Here is a 22,038-nt window from a genome sequence, read left to right as displayed (position 1 = left end):
CCGGTGCAGCACTGCAGGCCGGGGCGCACTGTGTGACGTCACAGCTAGGAGACACAGCCGCGCACAGGGCCATGTCTCCTAGCAGTGACGCGGCCGGGCCAGCACAGGGAAGTTAACTGCTGCAGTGCTGGCCCGGCCGATGAAGAAGTAGCGGTGGCCGCTGCTGGGGGAGCAGTCCAGGCCCCCCCCTCCCGCCACTGCTACCGCTATGTGCCGCGGCGGCCCGCACATATAATGAGGGCAATCCGGCATTAGACACCCCGCCTGGAGCCGTGGACCCCCTGCAGGCTCAGGGCCCTGGGCGGTCGCCCGGATTGCCCTCATTATAATCCGCCTATGGATATAGGGCATGGAAAACGGCATCACAGCTGCAGCGGCTACGCTGGTGGTAGAGGGTCCCTCCGCGTCCGACATCTTCCTCCCTCCTAATTAACCGTGGCCTACCTTCTGGCGATCCTCTTCTGTAGGCCGCGGCTTCCCTCGCGATGCTCTGGGAGAGGACCTTGCGTTGCTCGGTGATGACATCGGCATCCGCTGGATCTCCATCCAGGACCTTGAGCAGCGTCTCAGCGTAGGGCGGGGCTTCAGGTCTCACGCGTTTTTGGACGTCCACGCCCCTCTTCTTCCCGCGCGTCGTCCCGAAGATGGCGCCCGATGGCGGGAAACGGCTCCGATTGGCGGGAAATGGCCCCAAATGGCGGGAAACTTCACTCAGATATGTATAGAGTCTTTTCCAGGCACGCAATACCCGTTTGTGGCGGGTTGGTCACAATTCTGCCGACTACGCCATAGCTGACTCCCCCCCTGGGCCGTGGGGTACCCGGAACCGGGCCTTCTAGTGTACGGTGCTGATGGGGGTAGTAGTGGCAACCCGATCCCGTGGCTCAGGGTGGTCAGACCAAATGGTGGCAGTCTATTTATCAGTGTTTTGAATGTCCGACTACGCCACCCGTGGATTGCGGTTGGAGATAACCGCCGCTGCAAGGCAGACCGCTGAGGCTGGTGCTGGTGTGCAGCACAGGGGTAGGATAACTCCCCATGGGAAGAGTGTAGCCTCAGGGCAGTGTAGGTGGATGTTGGGGGTGATAGTGCAGGCCGCAATAGTAAGAGTTCAGAGTCCGCTTCAAACAGTTCAGGGTCTTTATTGTAGATATTATTAATGGCCCAACAGTACCGGTTAGGAATGGGCCTGGGTGTCTGAGAGCAATCGGGCGAGCCCCACTGGTCAGGGTGAGTGTGTAGGCCTACCGTTCTCTCTATGCTCTTTCTGACTATCCCCCTTTTCGTGGTGTAATAGCCCACGTCCCTGAGCTGGCCGTGTACTTCTCTCCTGTATGGCTTGCGACTCAGGCCTTGGGTACCTGTTTGTTGCTCCTCGATGTACTGATCCCTCTGTGTGGCGGAGCCTCCAGGCTTCTTAGGCCAAGGGACCTGAAATCCCTCGCAGCTTGGTTCTCTGCTGCTGGGCTTGTAACCCTGACAGCCTCGGACCCCAATGTCCAGTAGATTGGTTCTCTGCCAGGACCGGCTCTCGTCGCCTCTGTCCCTGGCTTGCAGTTTCTCCTCTGCCTCACGGACTCCTCAGCAACAGCTGAACTGTCCCTCCTTCTCTGGGACTAGTCTCACTCCTGAGCTAGGTCTTCCAGTTCTCTCTAACCCTGCCCCCAGTTCCAGCTTTTATAGGGGCAGCCAGCTCCCCCTGCTGGCCTGGGACAGGAGGTGCTGTATGCTAATTGTCCCTAACCAGGGGACCTCCCTCCTGCTTTCAGAAACAGATTATTGTTTGTGGCATCCAGGCCTGGGGTGACACACACACACTGCTCTATATTTAGTATGATGCCCCCACTCCTCCATATATATAGCATGATAGTCCCACTGCTCCATATACAGGTGCATCTCACTAAATTAGAATATCATCAAAAAGTTAATTTATTTCAGTTCTTCAATACAAAAAGCTGTCTTTCAGCTCATCTGCATTGTTGGGTCTGGTGTCTCTCATCTTCCTCTTGACAATACCCCATAGATTCTCAATAATAGATTCTCTATGGGGTTAAGGTCAGGCGAGTTTGCTGCCAATCAAGCACAGTGATACTGTTGTGTGTAAACCAGGTATTGGTACTTTTGGCCGTGTGGACAGGGGCCAAGTCCTGCTGGAGAATGACATTTTTATCTCCAAAAAGCTTGTCGGCAGAGGGAAGCATGAAGTGCTGTAAAATGTCCTGGTAGCCGGCTGTGCTGACTTTGGTCTTGATAAAACACAGTGGACCTACACCAGCAGATGACATGGCCTCCCAAACCATCACTGATTGTGGAGCCTTCACACTAGACCTCAAGCAGCTTGGATTGTGGACTCTCCACTCTTCCTCCAGACTCTGGGACCTTGATTTCCAAATGAAAATTGGAACTCTAGGACCTTGTGGAGTGTGTCAATGACTGCCTTCTGGACATCTGTCAAGTCAGCAGTCTTCCTCATGATTGTGGAGCATACTGAAACAGTATTGAAGAACTGGAATAAATTAACTTTTTGAAGATATTCTAATTTAGTGAGATGCACCTGTATATACTATGATGGTCCCACTGCCCCACATACATATAGTATAATGGCCCCACTACTCCATATGTAGTATGATGGACCCACTACTCCAGATATATAGTAGGATGGCTCCACTGCCCGATCATTTAAAAAAATATCTCACTTAATCCTGATTCCCTACATCACGGCCTCTGTCTCCTCTTCCATGGCGGGACAGCAGAGCAGAGCGATGCAATGATGTCACCGAGCCACCTGCGTGAGGATGCTGACATCTCGTTAACCGCAGGCCTATGGCGATCTGTGGCATATGAAAGAGATAGTGATAGGGCAGGGAGCTTGTGTCCCACTGCTTTATCATGCGACGCCTCTGCATAAGAGACATTAGGGCTACTTTAGCTACGTCACAGAAGACACTGGAGCTGGAGTATATAGAATAGGAGACACTGGGGCTGGCGTATATTCATCACAGGATACATTGGGGCTAGAGCATATACATCACAGAAGAAGCTGGAGTATATAGAATAGGAGACACTGGGTCTGGAGTATATAGAATAGGAGACACTGGGGCTGGCGTATATTCATCACAGGATACATTGGGGCTAGAGCATATACATCACAGAAGAAGCTGGAGTATATAGAATAGGAGACACTGGGGCTGGAGTATATAGAATAGGAGACACTGGGGCTGGCGTATATTCATCACAGGATACATTGGGGCTAGAGCATATACATCACAGAAGAAGCTGGAGTATATAGAATAGGAGACACTGGGGCTGGAGTATATAGAATAGGAGACACTGGGGCTGGCGCATATACAGTTCTGCTCAAAAGTTTACATACCCCGGCAGAATTTTTCCTTTCTTGGCCTTGTTTCAGAAAAAATGAATGATAACAAAAACACTTTTTCTCCACTCATGGTTATTGGTTGGGTGAAGCCATTTACTGTCACATTTCTGTGTTTTCTCTTTTTAAATCTTAATGACAACTAGTGATGAGCGAGCATGCTCGCTACTGCTCGGTGCTCGCCCGAGTATCTCACTGCTCGAGATGCTCTGCGCTCACCGAGTATTTCCGGGTTGGTCGGGCGGGAAGTCGGGACCCATCCCTGCATGTTTGGTGCTCTTTACAGAGCCAATGAACATGCAGGGATTGCCTGCCATGCACTGTAATGCCATAGCCATGTTGGTTGTGGGCATTACAGTGATTGGCTGGCTGCACAGCGTCATCAGGTCTATATCTGACCTGGCACCGCCATGCTCATCACAGTCACTCCGGATCAGACAGTGTAGGGAGAGCTGCTGCTGCGTTAGGGAGAGATTTGATCGTGCATTAGGTAGTGTAGTGAGAAAAACCGCACATTACACATATACATCTCAACAAACAGTCCTTCTGAGGACTAATCCATCTGCAGAGATATCAGGCAGGCAGTGTAAATAGGCAGGCAGGCAGGGTATATAGCAGACTGCAGTGCATATAGCACAAGAGGCTCCATTCCAATTCTGCCTTCTGCTGCTGTTAGATATTTCTATACAAAGGCCCAGGTCTCAGGGGCGAGGAATACTTTTCTTTGGATCTTAATCCTCATTATTTGCTTATAAAGCAATCCAGAGAACACCGTTTTTCTGCACCATTTGCTTGTTGGCACTGCAGAATACAGCCAGGTCCTTTCCATATTAGAGCGCTAGAAATCCAGCTATTTAAAACTGTGTTTTCTCCGTCACACAGATCACATATACGTTGTCAGAAAATACTGCCATTTCTGGCCTCCATTTTTTCAGTGTGTCAGTGAAGCAATTCACAGCAGTTTGCTGTTCACACTACTTACCTACAGGCCAGGTATTTAAAACTCTGTTTTCTCCATCACACCGATCACATATAACTTCGCTTCAAACTCAATCATTTGTAGTGAGCGTGGAAGATACTGTCCTCCATTTAAAATGGGCAAGGCACGTGGCAAGGGACGGGGAACTGGACGTGATGGTAATGGTGCATGCAGAGGCCGAGGACAAGGCCGTGGGCAAGCCGAAATTGTGCCACAACAAACACCCACATCTTCTCGCCTGACCTTCCTGTCCCAATTTCTAGGGGACCGCAGCACACCACTATTGAACCCAGATCAGTGTCAAAAGGTTGTTGGTTGGATAGCGGATAATGCTTCCAGTCACTTAGCCACCACCACCACCACCACCCTGTCTTCCACACGGTCAAGTCTCAGTAGCCATGAGTCTGGACCTCATATTCCTCACCCTGATCCTCCTTCCTCCCACCATGCCGAGTACCCAGAGACAATTGATCCCACACTTGGACAATCTGAAGAGCTGTTCACTTTTCCATTTATAGATTCGGGCCTCTCGCCCGGTCCACTTGAAGCGGGGCAAGAGGAGATCACGTGTAGCGATGCCCAAATATTTGAGCAGCCACGGTCACACGAAGGCGACGGTGGGAAACTGTCATAAGAGGTGGACGATGATGAGACACAATTGACAGAAAGTCAGGAATAGTACCAGGGTGCAGAAGTGGGAGACGAGGTGGTGGATGATATAGTAACTGACCCAACCTGGCAGGAGGACATGCAGAGCAAGGACAGCAGCACACAGGGGGAGGGAGGCAGAGCACCCCAACAGGCAGGAAGAAGCAGTGTGGTGGCCGCAGACAGAAGGCAGGCTACCATTTCCCGTAACACCAACATGAAGGAAGTTGCCACTACAACTGTTAGGTCTTCCCGAGTCTGGTTGTTTTTTAAAGACTCTGCCGATAACTCCAAAAAGGCCATTTGCATCACGAGCCAGACCAGCATCAGCAGGGGTGGCAAAACGACCAGCCTGACCACCACCAGCATGATGAGGCACATGGCAGCAAAGCACTCGACTTTGTGGGCCGAACACCAGGGTCCAGGAACAGTGTCTACAGGTGGCACCATTGCTTCTTCTGCTGTTGTGCATGCAAGTCAATCCCCTGTCCATAGTACAAAGATGCCTCCTGCCCTGCTCCTGTCATTGCACACTCTCAAGTAGCAGCATCAGGAAGCACGTCCATGTCCTTGTCCCAGCGCAGCGTTCAGTTGTTCATACTCCAGTCCTTGGAATGCAAGCGCAAATATGCAGCCAACGTCCCACAGGCCACACTACTAAATTCTCACAATTCACGACTGCTTGGCTCGAAATGTTGCCTTTTAGGCTTGTGGAAACAGAAGCATTCCGCAACCTGATGGCGGCGGCCGTCCCTCGGTACTCTGTCCCCAGCCGCCACTATTTCTCCCAGTGTGCCGTCCCCACATTACACAAGCAAGTGTCCCAAAACATTAGCCGTGCCCTCAACAACGCAGTTACCGGTAAAGTCCACCTAAACACGGACACGTGGACAAGTGCTTGTGGGCAGGGACGGTACATCTCGCTGATGGCACACTGGGTTAACATAGTGGAAGCCGGGACCCAGTCGGACCTTGGGACGGAACACGTCCTCCCGACGCCAAGGATTGCAGGCCCTAGGTCAATCAGGGTTGCCCCCACGGTCTACAGCTCCTGAACCTCATGCTCCTCAGCCTGCTCCTCCTCCTCAGCCTCCATCTCCGAAATGACCACATCAGTCACAAGCTGGAAGCACTGCAGCACTGCCTCGGCCAAGCGGCAACAGGCTGTGCTGAAGCTAATATGCTTAGGTGAAAAAACACACAATGCTGAAGAGTTATGGACAGCTCTGAAAGAGCAGGCAGATCTGTGGCTCAAACCGCTGAACCTACAGCCAGGCATGGTCGCGTGTGACAATGGCTGGAACCTGGTGGCGGCTCAGAGGCGAGGCGAGCTCACACACGTACCATGCCTGGCCCATGTGCTTAACCTCGTGGTTCAGCGGTTACTCAAATCCTACCCGGAGCTGCCGGATCTGCTTGTTAAAGTATGCCGCCTGTGTGCCCATTTTAGAAAGTCAGCTACAGCTTCCGCTGCCCTTGCAGTGTTTCAGCAGCGTTTGCAGCTTCTGGCTCACAGACTGGTGTGTGATGTCCCCACACGTTGGAACTCTACATTGCAGATGTTGGGAAGGATTTGTGAGCAGAAGAGGGCAGTTGTTGAGTACCAGCATCAAAAAGGCTATCGGTATTCAGTTCAGACTCCACACATAAGACCTCAGTAGTGGACGTGGATGTCAGACATATGTACCATCCTCCAAAACTTTGAGGACTCCACCAAGATGGTGAGCGGCGATGACGCCATAATTAGCGTCACCATCCCGCTTCTCTGTCTTCTGAAACGCTCTCTGCTCACAATCAAAGATGATGCATTGCAGGCGGAGAATGATAAGATGGAGCAATTAACCATACAGGGTGATTACACACAGCCAAGCCTCATCTCATCCCAACGTGGATTGGGTGACAATGAGGAAGAGGAGGAGGAGGAAGGACAGGAACTAGTTTCATGCACTATAGACGGTGCTATCTGCACAGCTGTCATACCGTCTGTTCAGCGTGGATGGCCAGAGGACAGAGAGGAGGAGGAGGAGAGCATGGTCAGTCATCCTCTTGGTGAGGACACGGAAGTCTTGCCTGTTAGTAGTCTGGCACGCATGGCTGAGTTTATGTTATGCTGCCTTTCCCATGACCCTCGCATTCTCAAAATTTTAGGTCATTACTGGTTGGTGACACTTCTAGACCCACTCTACAAGGAGAACTTTATATCTCTTATTCCTGAGGCGGACAGGTGTACAAAAATGAGGCAGTACCAGAAGGCCCTTGTTGCGGACCTATTAAAAAAATTCCCATCTGAAAACGCTGGAGGCAGAGGGCACACTTCGTTCGACAACCAAGGAGTACAGGCGAGAGAGACACAACTTCAATCCAGCAGAGGCAGTGGAACACTGTCAAAGTTCTGGGAGAGTTTTCTCAGACCCTCCCATCGCACAGGCCCTGAGGCGCAGGGTACTCTCACAAGGAGTGCAAAGTTTGGGAAGATGCTGAGGGAGTACCTTGCCGTACCGTACCAACGTCCTCCGTGATTCCTCTGTGCCTTATAAATATTGGGTATCCAAGCTAGATATGTGGAATGAACTGGCTCTCTATGCCTTGGAGGTCCTGGCCTACCCTGCTGCCAGCGTTTTATCAGATCGGGTTTTTAGTGCCGCTGGTGGAATTATAACTGATAAGCGCATCCTCCTGTCAACTGAAAATGCTGACAGGCTGACTCTTATAAAAATGAACAAGGGCTGGATTGGGCCAGACTTCTCAACACCACCGAATGATAGTGACGCGCCCCCTGGGCCATGTTCAGGGGATACCCGGAGCCGGATCTGGATAGGGGTAGTAGTCCTTGTGGCGGTGACCCGGTCCGTGCCCAGGGTGTCAAACTAAGTGGCAGTCTATGGCAGTAGATGTTAACTTGATCGACTACGCCACCCGTTGAGTGCGGCTTTGAAGCCGCCGCTGTTAGAACCTTGCTGTTAGGTTTTTTTTCCTTTGCTGGTCACATGACCTTGTTGGCCTATTTAATCCTGCTCCGCCCTTCTGGCTTTGCTGGACTTCATTGTATATCTACTTTCTAGCTAGCCTGTGCTCTGTATCTAACTCTGTTAGTTTGCTTGGTCTACGGACCTCTAGGTTCTATCTATTTTGTTTGTTCGTCTGTCTGCTGCTATCTCTGTTAGGAGGTGTCCCATATTCCTCCCAGTCCTTAGTACTTGTAGGGATTCCCTCCCCAAATCTATAGGTCTCCGTACAGACTAGATTAGGACTTTAGCAGGTCTGATCGCAGGATCAGGTTCCCTGTTACATCGTAGGGATTCAGCTGAGTCTTATAGTAGGGACAGATCTCCTCTCTTTCCTTAGCTTTGGTAGCAGAACATAACAGTAAGTCCAGCCTGTAATTTCTCTAAGGAAAGATTTTTTTTTGTTCCATCATGGTGTCGGTTCAGGATTTGGCTAAACACCTGCAGGGACTCTCTCTGGAAGTGGCCGAGCTCCGTCAGCACGTGAGTAACTGTCCTGGAGCATATTTCTTGGAGCCTAAGGTATGTTTGCCGGATTTATTTTTTGGTGAACATCGAGAATTTTTTTCATTTAAAAATGCTTGCTTATTGTATTTTCGTTTGAGACCCAAGTCCTCTGGGGATGAATCCCAGCGCGTAGGGTTCATAATGTCACTTTTGCGCAAAGAGCCTCAGGAGTGGGCCTTTTCTTTGCAACCTAGTGATACATGCTTCAGATCAGTGGATAGTTTTTTTTCTGCTTTAGGACTATTATATGATGATCCTGACCGTGTGGCATCAGCTGAGACTGAGTTGAGACGTTTAAAACAAGGATCAGGTAATATGGAAAAATATTGTACACATTTTCGTCGTTGGTCCACTCAAACAGGGTGGAACGATTCTGCTCTGAAAAGTCTATTTCTTGCTGGGCTCAGTGAAAAGGTTAAAGACCTGCTAATTGCTTATCCTACACCTGAGGATTTGCAACAGGCTATGCAATTAGCTATACGGGTGGACAGAAGACTGCGTGCTAGGGTTAATGAGAGCAAATCCTCTGCTATGTCAGTTTCTGGTTATGATAATGTGTGTACTAACAGTGGTGAACCGATGGAGATTGGATCGGTGGCACCTCGCTCTCAAGAAAAACACCGTCGTTTTTCAGAAGGCTTGTGTTTCTATTGTGGAAAATCTGGTCATTTGATTAAAGGCTGTGAGCTTCGTATGAAGAAAGAAAAAAAAATGGTCAGTCACGCCCGTATTGCCTGTTTAAATTCCAAGGGTATATTTTTAGCTGCTTCCACGATTGCTCAGGAAAAATTAATGGAATTTCGGGTGTTTGTTGATTGCGGGTCTACACTGAATGTTATTGATGGGGGATTCGTGGAAAAACTCAATTTAAAACCTGAACCTTTATCATCCCCCATTGCTGTGGTTTCTGTGGATGGCTCCCCTTTGAAGAATATTACTCTCAAGGTCAGTGAATTTCCTCTCACTATTAATGGTGTTCACCATGAGAAATTGGATTTGGTAGTGTTGAATAACTTGCCTTCTCCAGTAATATTGGGTTTGCCCTGGTTAAAATTTCACAATCCTGTACTGGATTGGTCTACCAGTGAAATTAAATCCTGGAGCCATAAATGTTATGACAAGTGTTGTAACGGGCGTATTGCAGCTTTGGATAGGGGAGAATTGCCTGTTCCTATTCAGGATTTTTGGAGAGTTTTTTCTGAGAAAGAATCGCAGGTTTTGCCTCCCCATAGAGACTATGATTGTTCTATTGAATTTGTCCCTGGAGCGACTCTTCCTAAAAGTCGTTTATTTAACCTTACTATTCCTGAGAGGAAGGCTTTGGAGGAATACATACAGACAAGTTTGGCCGCCGGTCACATTAGGCCCTCTAAGTCTCCTGTGGCGGTTGGATTTTTTTTTGTAAAAAAAAAGGACGGCGGTTTACGTCCTTGTCTGGATTTTCGTGAGATTAACAAAATTACGGTACGCAATCCTTACCCACTGCCATTGATTCCTGATCTGTTTAACCAGTTATTGGGGGCCAAGTGGTTCTCTAAAATTGACCTTAAGGGGGCATACAATCTGTTGCGCATGAAGGAGGGTGATGAATGGAAGACTGCTTTTAACACTCCTGTGGGTCATTTTGAGAATCTGGTTATGCCTTTTGGTCTTACTAATGCTCCTGCATTTTTTCAGAATCTGATTAATGACATCCTTAGACCTTTGATCGGTAAAAATGTGGTTGTGTATTTGGATGACATTTTGATTTATTCGCCAGATCTGGAGTCTCATTGGCGGAGCGTGCGTGAGGTATTACAGTTATTAATGGACAATTCGCTTTTTGCTAAGCTGGAGAAATGTGAGTTCGCTGTACAGAGAATTAGTTTTTTGGGCTACATTATCTCCAGCAAAGGTTTTGAGATGGATCCGGTTAAGGTTCAGGCTGTGCAGGAATGGCCTAGGCCTATTGGTTTGAAATCAATACAGAGGTTTTTGGGTTTCGCCAATTACTATAGAAAATTCATAAAAAATTTTTCTAGTATTGTCAAACCTCTGACTGATCTCACCAGGAAAGGTGCTGATGCGGTTCAGTGGTCTTCTGAGGCCATTGAAGCTTTTGTGTATCTCAAGGAGAGGTTCACCTCTGCTCCCATCCTTATGCAGCCTGATGTTACTAGGCCGTTTTTGGTTGAGGTTGATGCTTCCTCTGTGGGGGTTGGCGCAGTATTGTCTCAGGATAACGGGGATGGATTACATCCCTGTGCATTTTTTTCAAAAAAATTTTCGGAGACTGAATTGAATTACGATATTGGTAATCGGGAATTATTGGCTATTAAACTCGCATTTGAACACTGGCGCCACTTCTTGGAAGGTGCGGAATTTCCCGTTCAGGTTCTTACGGATCATAAAAATCTGATATATCTTGACGCTGCCAAGCGCCTGAATGCCCGTCAGGCTAGGTGGGCACTGTTTTTCTCGCGGTTTAATTTCTCCGTTACTTACATCCCTGGTACTAACAATGTTAAGGCGGATGCCTTGTCTCGCAGTTTTTCTCCCATAGTCGGTGCTGAGAAAGAGGAAAACATTTTACAAGAAGGTGTTGTGATAGCTGCTTTAGACTCCGTTTTGGAAGATGAGATTCTTAAAGCTCAGGAGAATGCCCCATCTAACACTCCTCATGGGAGGTTGTTTGTGCCTGGGACCTTTAGGAGAGATTTGTTTGTTGAGTGTCACGAATCTCGGTTGGCAGGTCATCCCGGAATCTCTGAGACCAAGAGACTGGTGGGTCGCAGTTTTTGGTGGCCTGGATGGCAGAAGGAAGTCATTAAGTGGGTGCGCCAATGTACTATATGTGCTAGATCTAAGTCCTCACATACTCCTGCTGCGGGGTTGCTTTGTCCTTTGGAGGTCCCCAGTGCTCCTTGGACACATTTGGCTATGGACTTTATAACTGACCTTCCCCCCTCTGAGGGTTTTACTGTCATCTGGGTGGTCGTGGACCGTTTTAGCAAGATGTGTCACTTGGTTCCCTTCGTCAAACTGCCCTGCGCTAAAACTCTCGCTAAGGCCTTTGTCAAGGAAATTGTCAGACTTCATGGCGTTCCTACTGACATTGTTTCTGATAGGGGTCCTCAGTTCGTGGCTCGTTTTTGGCGTGCCTTTTGTGACAGGTTGGGAATTCATTTGTCGTTTTCGTCCGGATATCATCCTGAATCTAATGGCCAGACAGAAAGGAAAAACCAGGATGTTGAGCAGTTCTTGCGTTGTTTTGTGGCAGACAATCAAGAGGGGTGGTCTGAGTTTCTGCCACTTGCCGAATTTGCTCTGAACAATCATACATCTTCTTCTGCTGGTTGTTCGCCTTTTTTTTGTTGTTCTGGGAGACATCCGTCGTTTGGGTCGTTCTCCAAGTTGGGATCTGCCATGCCTGAGGAGGAGAATTTTTCCGGTGATTTGGAAAGAGTTTGGACGGATGTGCGTGGTAATCTTCAGGAGGCCAACAGAAAATCTAAAGACTACTTTGATAGGAAACGACAGGAGGTTTTGTTCGCTGTTGGTGACATGGTTTGGTTGTCCTCTAGGAATCTGCGGTTGAGGATTCCTTCTAAGAAATTGGGTCCCAAGTTTGTAGGGCCCTTTAAGGTGCTTCAGGTTGTCAACCAATCTGCTGTTAGGTTGGAGGTTCCTACCTCCTGGAGAATTAATCCGGTCTTTCATGTCTCTCTGTTAAAAAAAAGCTGTTGTGTCGGATGGTGACGCCTCTGCCTCTGTTCCTCCGGTGGTGGAGGACGGGGAATATGAAATTTCTCGCATCCTTGACTCTAGACGGTATAGAGGTAGTTTGCAGTATCTTGTGGCCTGGAAAGGTTTCGGACCCGAGGATAACTCTTGGGTGAGGTCAGATGATGTTTCCGCGTCCAGACTTATCAGAGCGTTTCACAGGAGATTTCCTGATAAGCCTGGTCCTAGGGGATCCGGAGGATCCTCTTAGAAGGGGGGGTACTGTTAGAACCTTGCTGTTAGGTTTTTTTTCCTTTGCTGGTCACATGACCTTGTTGGCCTATTTAATCCTGCTCCGCCCTTCTGGCTTTGCTGGACTTCATTGTATATCTACTTTCTAGCTAGCCTGTGCTCTGTATCTAACTCTGTTAGTTTGCTTGGTCTACGGACCTCTAGGTTCTATCTATTTTGTTTGTTCGTCTGTCTGCTGCTATCTCTGTTAGGAGGTGTCCCATATTCCTCCCAGTCCTTAGTACTTGTAGGGATTCCCTCCCCAAATCTATAGGTCTCCGTACAGACTAGATTAGGACTTTAGCAGGTCTGATCGCAGGATCAGGTTCCCTGTTACATCGTAGGGATTCAGCTGAGTCTTATAGTAGGGACAGATCTCCTCTCTTTCCTTAGCTTTGGTAGCAGAACATAACAGCCGCTGCAGAACAGTCCACTGAGGCCAGGTGTATCAGGATGTGCAGCGTGGTGGTATAACCCCCAACGGGAGGGGTATGGCCTCAGGGCAGCAGATGCGGATGATGGGGGTAGTTGTAGTGTAGAAAGGAGAGTCAGAGACGTGGGATGCAGTTTCAGGGTTTTTACTCACGGGTGTTCCTTTGGTCACTCTGGCCTTGAGTGACCACCCGAGCCGTGCTGCGTCCACCAGGTCCTCGACTCGGCCAACCCCCAGGCAGTTCCGGAGCGTGGTCCTGAGCTTCCCTCTCTCCTCTCTTTCTCCTGGCCGTCCCCACCAGGGATCCACCTTTGGCCGGCTCCCTCGGGTCTCTTGGTGGTTAAACCTTCTCTGGGTTCCCTGACCCTATACTTGGTGTGCCTTTCTGGTGGATTTGGTGGGCGTCGTGGCAAATCTTGACCATGACCTCCGGTTCCTGGCTGAGGATGATTGACCTCCACCAGCTTGGGTTCCGGTACCCGTGTCCGCCAACCCTTCACCCTTCTGGCTTAATTCTGGGTTCTCAGGGTTCCCTCTTGTCTTCCACTCTGGGCCTTCCTTCTTCCTCTCTCCTCACTGCAGGCCTAGCCCTGGAGCTGGGCCCAGACGGAGCCACAGCTCCTGTCAGCCCTCCTGGCTGAACTCTTCCTCAGCTCCTAAAAAGACCCTGTCCTAAGATGGTGCCCACCTTATATACTCCCTCTATGTGTGAGCCCAGGTGACCATCACCCAATGAGCTCCTAGCTTTACCCAGAGTGCTCCCCCTATCTGCCCCTACACTACTGGGATGTTCCACCCCCCTTCCCACTCCAGCCAGGGACAGACGCTGTCGTACCTGCACATATATACTTGGTGGGAGTACCGTAGTTCTGTCCCCCGGAAATGGGATGTATGTAGTGCATGCAGCCTACTAAGCTCAGTTCCACACTCCATCCTTACCCGGGAGTGGAATACCACACCTCTGGGTTGAGGTGCAATACCCCTGTAGCAGCCGAGTCCTCAGGGTGCTACATTCCCCCCTGGTAAATCACAGCACGTCCTCGGGCTGTAAAAGAATAAAAACATACCAAAACATACAATTTTTTTTCATAACATCCATAAACATATAAAACATTATATACATTATCAGCAGCATAAAACTTTTTCATAATAAACTTTTCATTGTAAACATTCTTGTTCCTCCGGCCACGGTGCAACTTGTGACCGGGTAAAGTGCAACAGTCTCTTTTAGAAAAAACACAGTTTCCTATAAAACCGGTAGGGGGCGCCTTAGGAAGCGCAACTATATACAAGGGGTTATGGCCGCTCTCAGTCCTCGGCCAGTGGGGATAAGGATTGGCTGTTCACAGTCCTCAGCCTGTTAAGGGATAGGGGACACACGGGTAACAGTTCACACTTGTCCCAACGGGGACTATACTTTTCTGGCAACAGTTCCTGTACCCTTACGGGTAACTATTTACAGTTCCACTTTACCGTACTTCAGTAACGGCGTCCTCCTGCTCCTTCTCGCGGGTAAGCTTCAGACCCGTCCGGGTCCTCTTGTCCTTCCTCACACCGCAGCTCTTCCTCCGTCAACCGGTGTACATGAAGGGCGTAGGGTCCTTTGGCACATTGATGCCGGGTAAAGGTGACCTCGTCACCCAGGTATAGGTCACGACCTCTGTGTCCCTCCGGCAGATGGCTCTCGACGTCCCTGCGGGTCACAAAGACGTCGCCGGGGGTGCGGTGGTCCCGGATGAAGCCCCAACCATGCTGCAGTTGGAATTTGATTACAGTCCCGGTGGCACGGGGACCATGGGCTGCACGGGGGTTCCGTCGGGTCCGGCTCTTCTGCTCTGCACTCTGTACTTGCAGCCGCTCCTCGCGGACCCGCCTCTCTCTCCGTTCCCTGTCGAAGACCTCCAATTGCTGCCGGCAGCACTCCGCACGCTCAGCTGCGGCCGCCCGGGTTTCTTGAGTGAACCCGATGAGGTCTCCTCCAGTGGGGTCCCACGCGAACTGCGCCTCCTCCAACGAGAGTGGGGTGATCTTGACAGGCGCCGGAGCCGGAATCAGGGGCTCGCACAGGGGTCCTTCCTTCCGGAGTCGGAGATGGTAGTACTCCGGTGGCCACACAAAGGGCTGCCCATCCGGGCAAGTGTGTTGGGCGAATAGGTCTTCACCCAGGTGCGGCACTGTGGAAGTTGAGGGCGCGGTGGTGGCAGCGGCGCCCGGGTCTTCCAGGCCTTGCGACCAGGCTTGGGGCACCCTGAAGGTAAAGGGCACCGTGGAGACGGCGGCGCCCGGGGGTACTTGACCTTGCGACCAGGCCGGTGGCTTAGTGGAGGTAGAGGGCGCTGTTGGGTCTGCGGCGCCCGGGGGTACTCGGCCCTGCGACCAGGCCGGTGGCATTTCCTGCTTGGCCGCGCTCAGGGTTGAGGCGCGTGACGTCACAGGGGGCGTGGCCGCGGCTCCTGCCGCTTGAGGCCTAGCTGGGAACGGTGGCGGTGCAGCGACAGGCACGGTAGGGGGAATTTCGGGCTCTGCGACGGGGAGCTGGGGCAGGTTCACGGTTATTAGGCTTGGGGTTGTGACGTCCCCTTTACCTGCCTCCGTCTCTTCAGCTCCTTCCTCGGCGTCGTCTCCGGCCTTCATTCCTCCTGCACCATCCTCAGAGGCGGTCAGACTCCTCGTCTCGGGTGGCGTGCTCCGCTGGCGGGTTCCAGCCTGCTGGGCCATCTCCCTACTCCACTCAGTCAACATTTCTCGCTGCACCCGGGCCATCCTCCGTGCGAGGCCCTCCAGCGCGGTCTGTGCACGCTCCCGGTCTTGGGGGAGCTGTGCCAGGATCTCCACCAGGCCTAGTGGGGTGGTTGCTTGCAACAGGCTCCTGACCACAGGGTCGGTGCTGCCTGACTCTCCCTCCATCTCCGGGTGCGACCTCTCCAGACTCCTCCAGGCTGCACCCATCCTCGCTCTTTTGTTCTGTATCCGCCCATACTGAGGGCGGTCCCGGGGCAACTCGGTGATTGTCAGTTCCAGGGGCAGTCCCCTCACGCTGATGGACATCTCTATCATTACAGTCTCTGCTGGTGGGGGCGGTTTCCGCTTTTGGCGCCATTCTTGGACCTGGCCCACGATGGGAGGTGGCCTCTTGCCACCCTCTGGCACGCCCATAATGGCGTCCGCTCTGCCAGGGCGGGAAATCTTCTCAGATGGCGGGAATCGTCTCCCAGTGGCGGGAAACTCCGTGGATGGCGGGAAAAGACTGCAGATGACTGGCAAACGGCGGGAAACCATCCGAGATGGCGTCCGATGGCGGGGACCCTCCGGAACCGGCGGGAGACTTCTTTTTGAGGTAAATGTGAACTTTTCTTCAGGCACGCAGTACCCGGTGGTTGCGGGCACGTAATCCTGCCGACTACGCCAAAGTTGACGCACCCCCTGGGCCATGTTCAGGGGATACCCGGAGCCGGATCTGGATAGGGGTAGTAGTCCTTGTGGCGGTGACCCGGTCCGTGCCCAGGGTGTCAAACTAAGTGGCAGTCTATGGCAGTAGATGTTAACTTGATCGACTACGCCACCCGTTGAGTGCGGCTTTGAAGCCGCCGCTGCAGAACAGTCCACTGAGGCCAGGTGTATCAGGATGTGCAGCGTGGTGGTATAACCCCCAACGGGAGGGGTATGGCCTCAGGGCAGCAGATGCGGATGATGGGGGTAGTTGTAGTGTAGAAAGGAGAGTCAGAGACGTGGGATGCAGTTTCAGGGTTTTTAACTCACGGGTGTTCCTTTGGTCACTCTGGCCTTGAGTGACCACCCGAGCCGTGCTGCGTCCACCAGGTCCTGGACTCGGCCAACCCCCAGGCAGTTCCGGAGCGTGGTCCTGAGCTTCCCTCTCTCCTCTCTTTCTCCTGGCCGTCCCCACCAGGGATCCACCTTTGGCCGGCTCCCTCGGGTCTCTTGGTGGTTAAACCTTCTCTGGGTTCCCTGACCCTATACTTGGTGTGCCTTTCTGGTGGATTTGGTGGGGGTCGTGGCAAATCTTGACCATGACCTCCGGTTCCTGGCTGAGGATGATTGACCTCCACCAGCTTGGGTTCCGGTACCCGTGTCCGCCAACCCTTCACCCTTCTGGCTTAATTCTGGGTTCTCAGGGTTCCCTCTTGTCTTCCACTCTGGGCCTTCCTTCTTCCTCTCTCCTCACTGCAGGCCTAGCCCTGGAGCTGGGCCCAGACGGAGCCACAGCTCCTGTCAGCCCTCCTGGCTGAACTCTTCCTCAGCTCCTAAAAAGACCCTGTCCTAAGATGGTGCCCACCTTATATACTCCCTCTATGTGTGAGCCCAGGTGACCAGCACCCAATGAGCTCCTAGCTTTACCCAGAGTGCTCCCCCTATCTGCCCCTACACTACTGGGATGTTCCACCCCCCTTCCCACTCCAGCCAGGGACAGACGCTGTCGTACCTGCACATATATACTTGGTGGGAGTACCGTAGTTCTGTCCCCCGGAAATGGGATGTATGTAGTGCATGCAGCCTACTAAGCTCAGTTCCACACTCCATCCTTACCCGGGAGTGGAATACCACACCTCTGGGTTGAGGTGCAATACCCCTGTAGCAGCCGAGTCCTCAGGGTGCTACAATAGCAGCGTAACATAAACTCAAATCCAGTGTCTTTTCTTGGGAGGTGTATTCCCATGCACCTTTTCACACCCACACATGGGTATACGCTTCCTGATTTTGGCTATTTGCTCTTGTCCTCCTCCTTCTCCTCATCCTCCACCACCATATCACCAGGGTGACCGTGGTCCATGATGCAACACCCACATAATTTTTTTTAAGGGTGTTTGACTCGCCCCTGGGCCGTGGGGCACTCGGAGCCGGGCAATAGGGAGACGGTGGGGGTAGTAGTGGCGACCCGGTTACGTGGCTCAGGGTGGTCAGACCAGTGGTAGTCCTTTAGCCGTCCTAAGTGATGTCCGACTGCGCCACCCGTGGATTGCGGTTATTATGAACCGCCGCTGCAAGGCAGATCGCTGGGGCTGATGATGTATGCAGCTGAGGTAGTGTGACTCCCCACGGGAAGAGTGCAGCCCCAGGGCAGTGTAGTGGATGGTGGGGGTGATGGTGCAGAGAGTCCCAGTGCCGTTAGTGCTGGAGGAGCGAAAGAGTACACAGACAACGTACTGCAGTCCAATGTCTTTTACTCACAGTTCATGTACTCCGGGTCACTTCTGTCAGCAATGACCGCCCGAGCCGTGCTGCGTCCACCAGGTGAGGGGCTCGGTCAACCCCAGGCAGTTCAGGAGCATGACACAGGACCCCTTCAATCCTTTCTCTGGCCTGCCTCACCAGTGACCCACTTTTGTCCAGCTGCCGCGGACTTGTGCGGGTAAATGTGGTTCCCGTTCCCCGCTGTCCTATATGGTGCCTTCCTAGCAGGTTTGATGAGGTGTCGCACCAATAAATGATCACGACCTCCGGTCTTTGGCTGAGGGCTGTTTCTCCTCCACCAACTTGGGATCCGGTACCCTTAATCTGCCTGACCCTTCACCCTGTATTCTCGTTGGTTCTTAGGGTCCCTTCTGCCGTCTTGTTCCTGAGCCCTTCTGTTTCTCTCTTTCTCTTTCTCTTCTGTTCCTTTCTGTTCTTGTTCCTTTCTGTTCTTGTTCCTTTCTGTTCCTGGCCTTCACCCTAGGCCTGCCTCGTGGAGCTGGGCCCAGACTGAGCCACAGCTCCCTGTCAGCCCTCTCTGGCTGAACTCCTTCTCTTACTCCACTCACTGAACTTCTCTTCTTCTCTTCTCTCTGTGCTGGCTGGGCCTCAGAGGCTAGGCCCGCCTACGGAGAAGAGCCCCTTGCAGAGGCCCCCACTCTGTCACTTCTTCTCTCTGACTGAACACTGTTCTAAGATGGTGCCCACCTTTTATACCTCCCTCTAGAACATGAGCCCAGGTGACCAGCAAACAATGGGCTCCTATCTACGCTCAGGAACCAACCCCTATCTGCTCCTACATCACTGGGTATTCCTACCCCCTCCCCACTCCAGCCAGGGACATGGTCTGTCGTGCCTGCATTTCTGTCTAATGGGAGCACCGTTGAGCTGTCCCTCGGAAATGGGGTGAGTGTGCTGTATGCAGCTAACTGAACCCTGGTCCATACTCCATCCTTACCCGGGAGTGGAATATCACACCTCTGGCAGAGGTGCAATACCCCTGTAGCGGTCGAGCCCTCGGGGCGCTACATTTTTATGATGCCCTTAAAAAAAATTTTTTATACAGTATGTTCATGTATACCCCCCAGGAGTAAATGTTTGTCAGCCCATACACTTAGTGCATGGCATTACAAGTATAGGAGGCCCGCTCCTTTCTAATGGTAACAATTTTTTATGATGCGCTCCTCCACGTCTCTTCCAAGGGCCATTGAAGTGCCTCCAAATTTTTGGCAGCTCTTGCAGTCACTGCATAGTCCAACACTATGGGAGACTCTCTCCTTTCTAATGGGAATTTGTCATTACTGTGGCCTGGTCTATGTGTCTTTAAATTCTTAGTGGGTTTTTTCCTAAACTTGGTCAGCCGGTGGACTCACTGCATACCCTATAACTGTATAGCAGACCCTCTCCTTTCTAATGGGAACATGTCGTACCTTGTTAATGTGGCCCTGCTCTGTGTGTCCTTAAATTCTTAGTGGGGTTTTTCCTAAAATTTGTCAGCCGTTGGATTCACTGCATACCCTATAACTGTATAGCAGACCCTCTCCTTTCTAACGGGAACATGTCGTACCTTGTTACTGTGGCCATGCTCTTTGTGTCTTTAAATTGTTAGTGTTTTATTCAAAAATTTTGCCCACCCTTGCAGTCACAGCATGGGCATTACCACTATAGAAGACCCGCTCCTTTATAATGGGAACATTTTTTTTACTGAGACCCTCCTCTATGTCTCTTCAAAGGGGTATTAGGTTGCGTCCAAATTTTTGACAACCCTTGCAGTCACTGGATGCGCAATAACAGTATAGGAGACCCACTTGTTAATAATGGGAACAACAAAGCATAGCCCTCTGATGGCTCTCTAACAATAGCTAGGGCCGACTGCTGGCCTTTTAAGAATAGTAAGGGCCGTCTGATGTTCCTATAAAAATAGGCTTTATGACTTTCAGAGTCCCTCCATCATAAATAAAACAGGATGTGTCTGATGACACCACATTGCCAGATTAGGTTGTAAAATGTTAAAATGACTTTTCCCGGTGAATGCATTTGTCATAAAAAATAACATAAAAAAACATAACAATAGGATCTTTCTTTAGTATAAAAAACAGCATCACCAATTTAACCTCAATGTAATCACATTGTTCAGCTCATGCACCTCCTCCTCCATCTCCGAAATGACCACATCAGTCACAAGCTGACAGCACTGCTGCACTGCCTTGGCCAAACAGCAGCAGGCTGTGCTGAAGATAACATGCTTAATGCTTAATTAACAAACCGCCCAGCGCTGCATAGTTGTTGAAAGCTGTAACACAGCAGCTTGATCTGTGGCTCTCACCGCTGAACATACAGCCAGGCATGGTCGTGTGTTACAATGGGCGGAACCTGGTGACGGAGAAATGACAACCGGGGTAAATAAGGTTTCCCTATATGCCAGTCCTTTCACAGAGCTAAAGAATATGGCATGCTGTGAAATACAACTCCCACTGAGAAGCTGTTTCAGATTGAAAAACATTCTGCCCACCAGAGGATTTGTTTCTGAGGGCTAACCTTTCTCACCCGCTCAAGAGCCCCATAGCAGCTGCAAAGTTAGCGCTATCATGAACTCTCCTGAGGTAGAAGCCAAGGCACACCAGAGAATTCTCTGGTGGGACTGTCCAACCCTGTGGGAGAACATACAAATTTCTTGCAGATGTTGTCCTTGCTGGGATTTGAACCCAGGATCCCAGTGCTGCAAGACTTCAGTGCTAACCACTGATCCAATGTGCTGCCGTTCACCCTCTAATATCTAACAGGCTGGAGAAACTTGAACCTACTGCCACTCTATCATCAGCTCCTTTGTGAGAAAATTTATTTTGGCAGCCACTCAGTCTACCAAATAAAATTCCAGAGAAGGAAATTGAGGATGGCTTCGCTGCTGGTACTGGGGGCAGTGCTAATACCATGGTGTTGTACCATAGTTTGCTGGAAATATTCCAGGCTGGTAGGAGGCAAGAAAATTGCCACAGAAAAGTACCAGCAGTAATGTTCAGGCCAGATTTCAAGTGCAAGCAGCTTTAGAGGGCTTCCTGGGAGAAATGACACGCAGGGTAGATACGGTTTCCCTCTATGCCAGTCCTTTCACCGAGCTAAATACAACTCTTAGCAAAAAAAGTTGTGGACTGGCTCCGTACCGTCCCTGGCCACATTCACCTGTCCACGTGTTTGTGGTTAGGCGGTCCTTCCCAGTAAGTGCACTGGGGAGGGCACGGGTAATGTTATTGGACCCGTGCTTGTGGAAGGCGAAGGCGATACCGGAAAAATACTGGCGGCTGGGGACCGAGTATGGACACCCGGCCGCCGCCGGCATGAGGTTATGAAAATCTTCCGCCTCCACGAGCCTAAAAGGCCACATTTCAAGTGCAAGCAGCTGTCAAAAATTTGGCAGTATAGTATTGCAGCCTGTGGGTGGGTGGCTGCCGGCATTCTTGTGCTTGCATTCCAAGGAATGGGGTAGGGACAACTGAACACTGCAGTGGGACAAGGACGTGGACGGTGATTGTTGCAAGTCTGCAACGACAGGTGCATGGCGGGAGGCATCTTCGCATGTGCCAAGGATCACTTATGATGGGCACACATTTAGGCAGTGACCTGGGATTCAGAGATGTTTCCAGAGGTCTTCCCCTTGCTGTTCCCATGTCTTTTCAGCACTGTATGCATGTGTCTGATGATGTGTCACACACCACATGGCCAGATAAGGTTGTAAAATGTTAAAATGACATTTCCTGGTGAATGCATTTGTCTTGGTTGAAAGCAATGCAAAAGTGCAAAAACGTGTCAAAAATGCTACGTGTGAACATAGCCCAAGGTGTGTAGGAGTATTTGTGTTTTTGTTTATTTATTTTGCCTTATATACAAGTCATCACCCTGGAAAGGATGT

The sequence above is a fragment of the Phyllobates terribilis genome, unplaced genomic scaffold (genome assembly GCF_046119375.1).
Source record: "Phyllobates terribilis strain yellow unplaced genomic scaffold, ASM4611937v1 Scaffold_172__1_contigs__length_4051808, whole genome shotgun sequence".
NCBI classification, from domain to species: Eukaryota; Metazoa; Chordata; class Amphibia; order Anura; family Dendrobatidae; genus Phyllobates; species Phyllobates terribilis.
Note: the sequence above shows the minus strand (reverse complement) of the source record.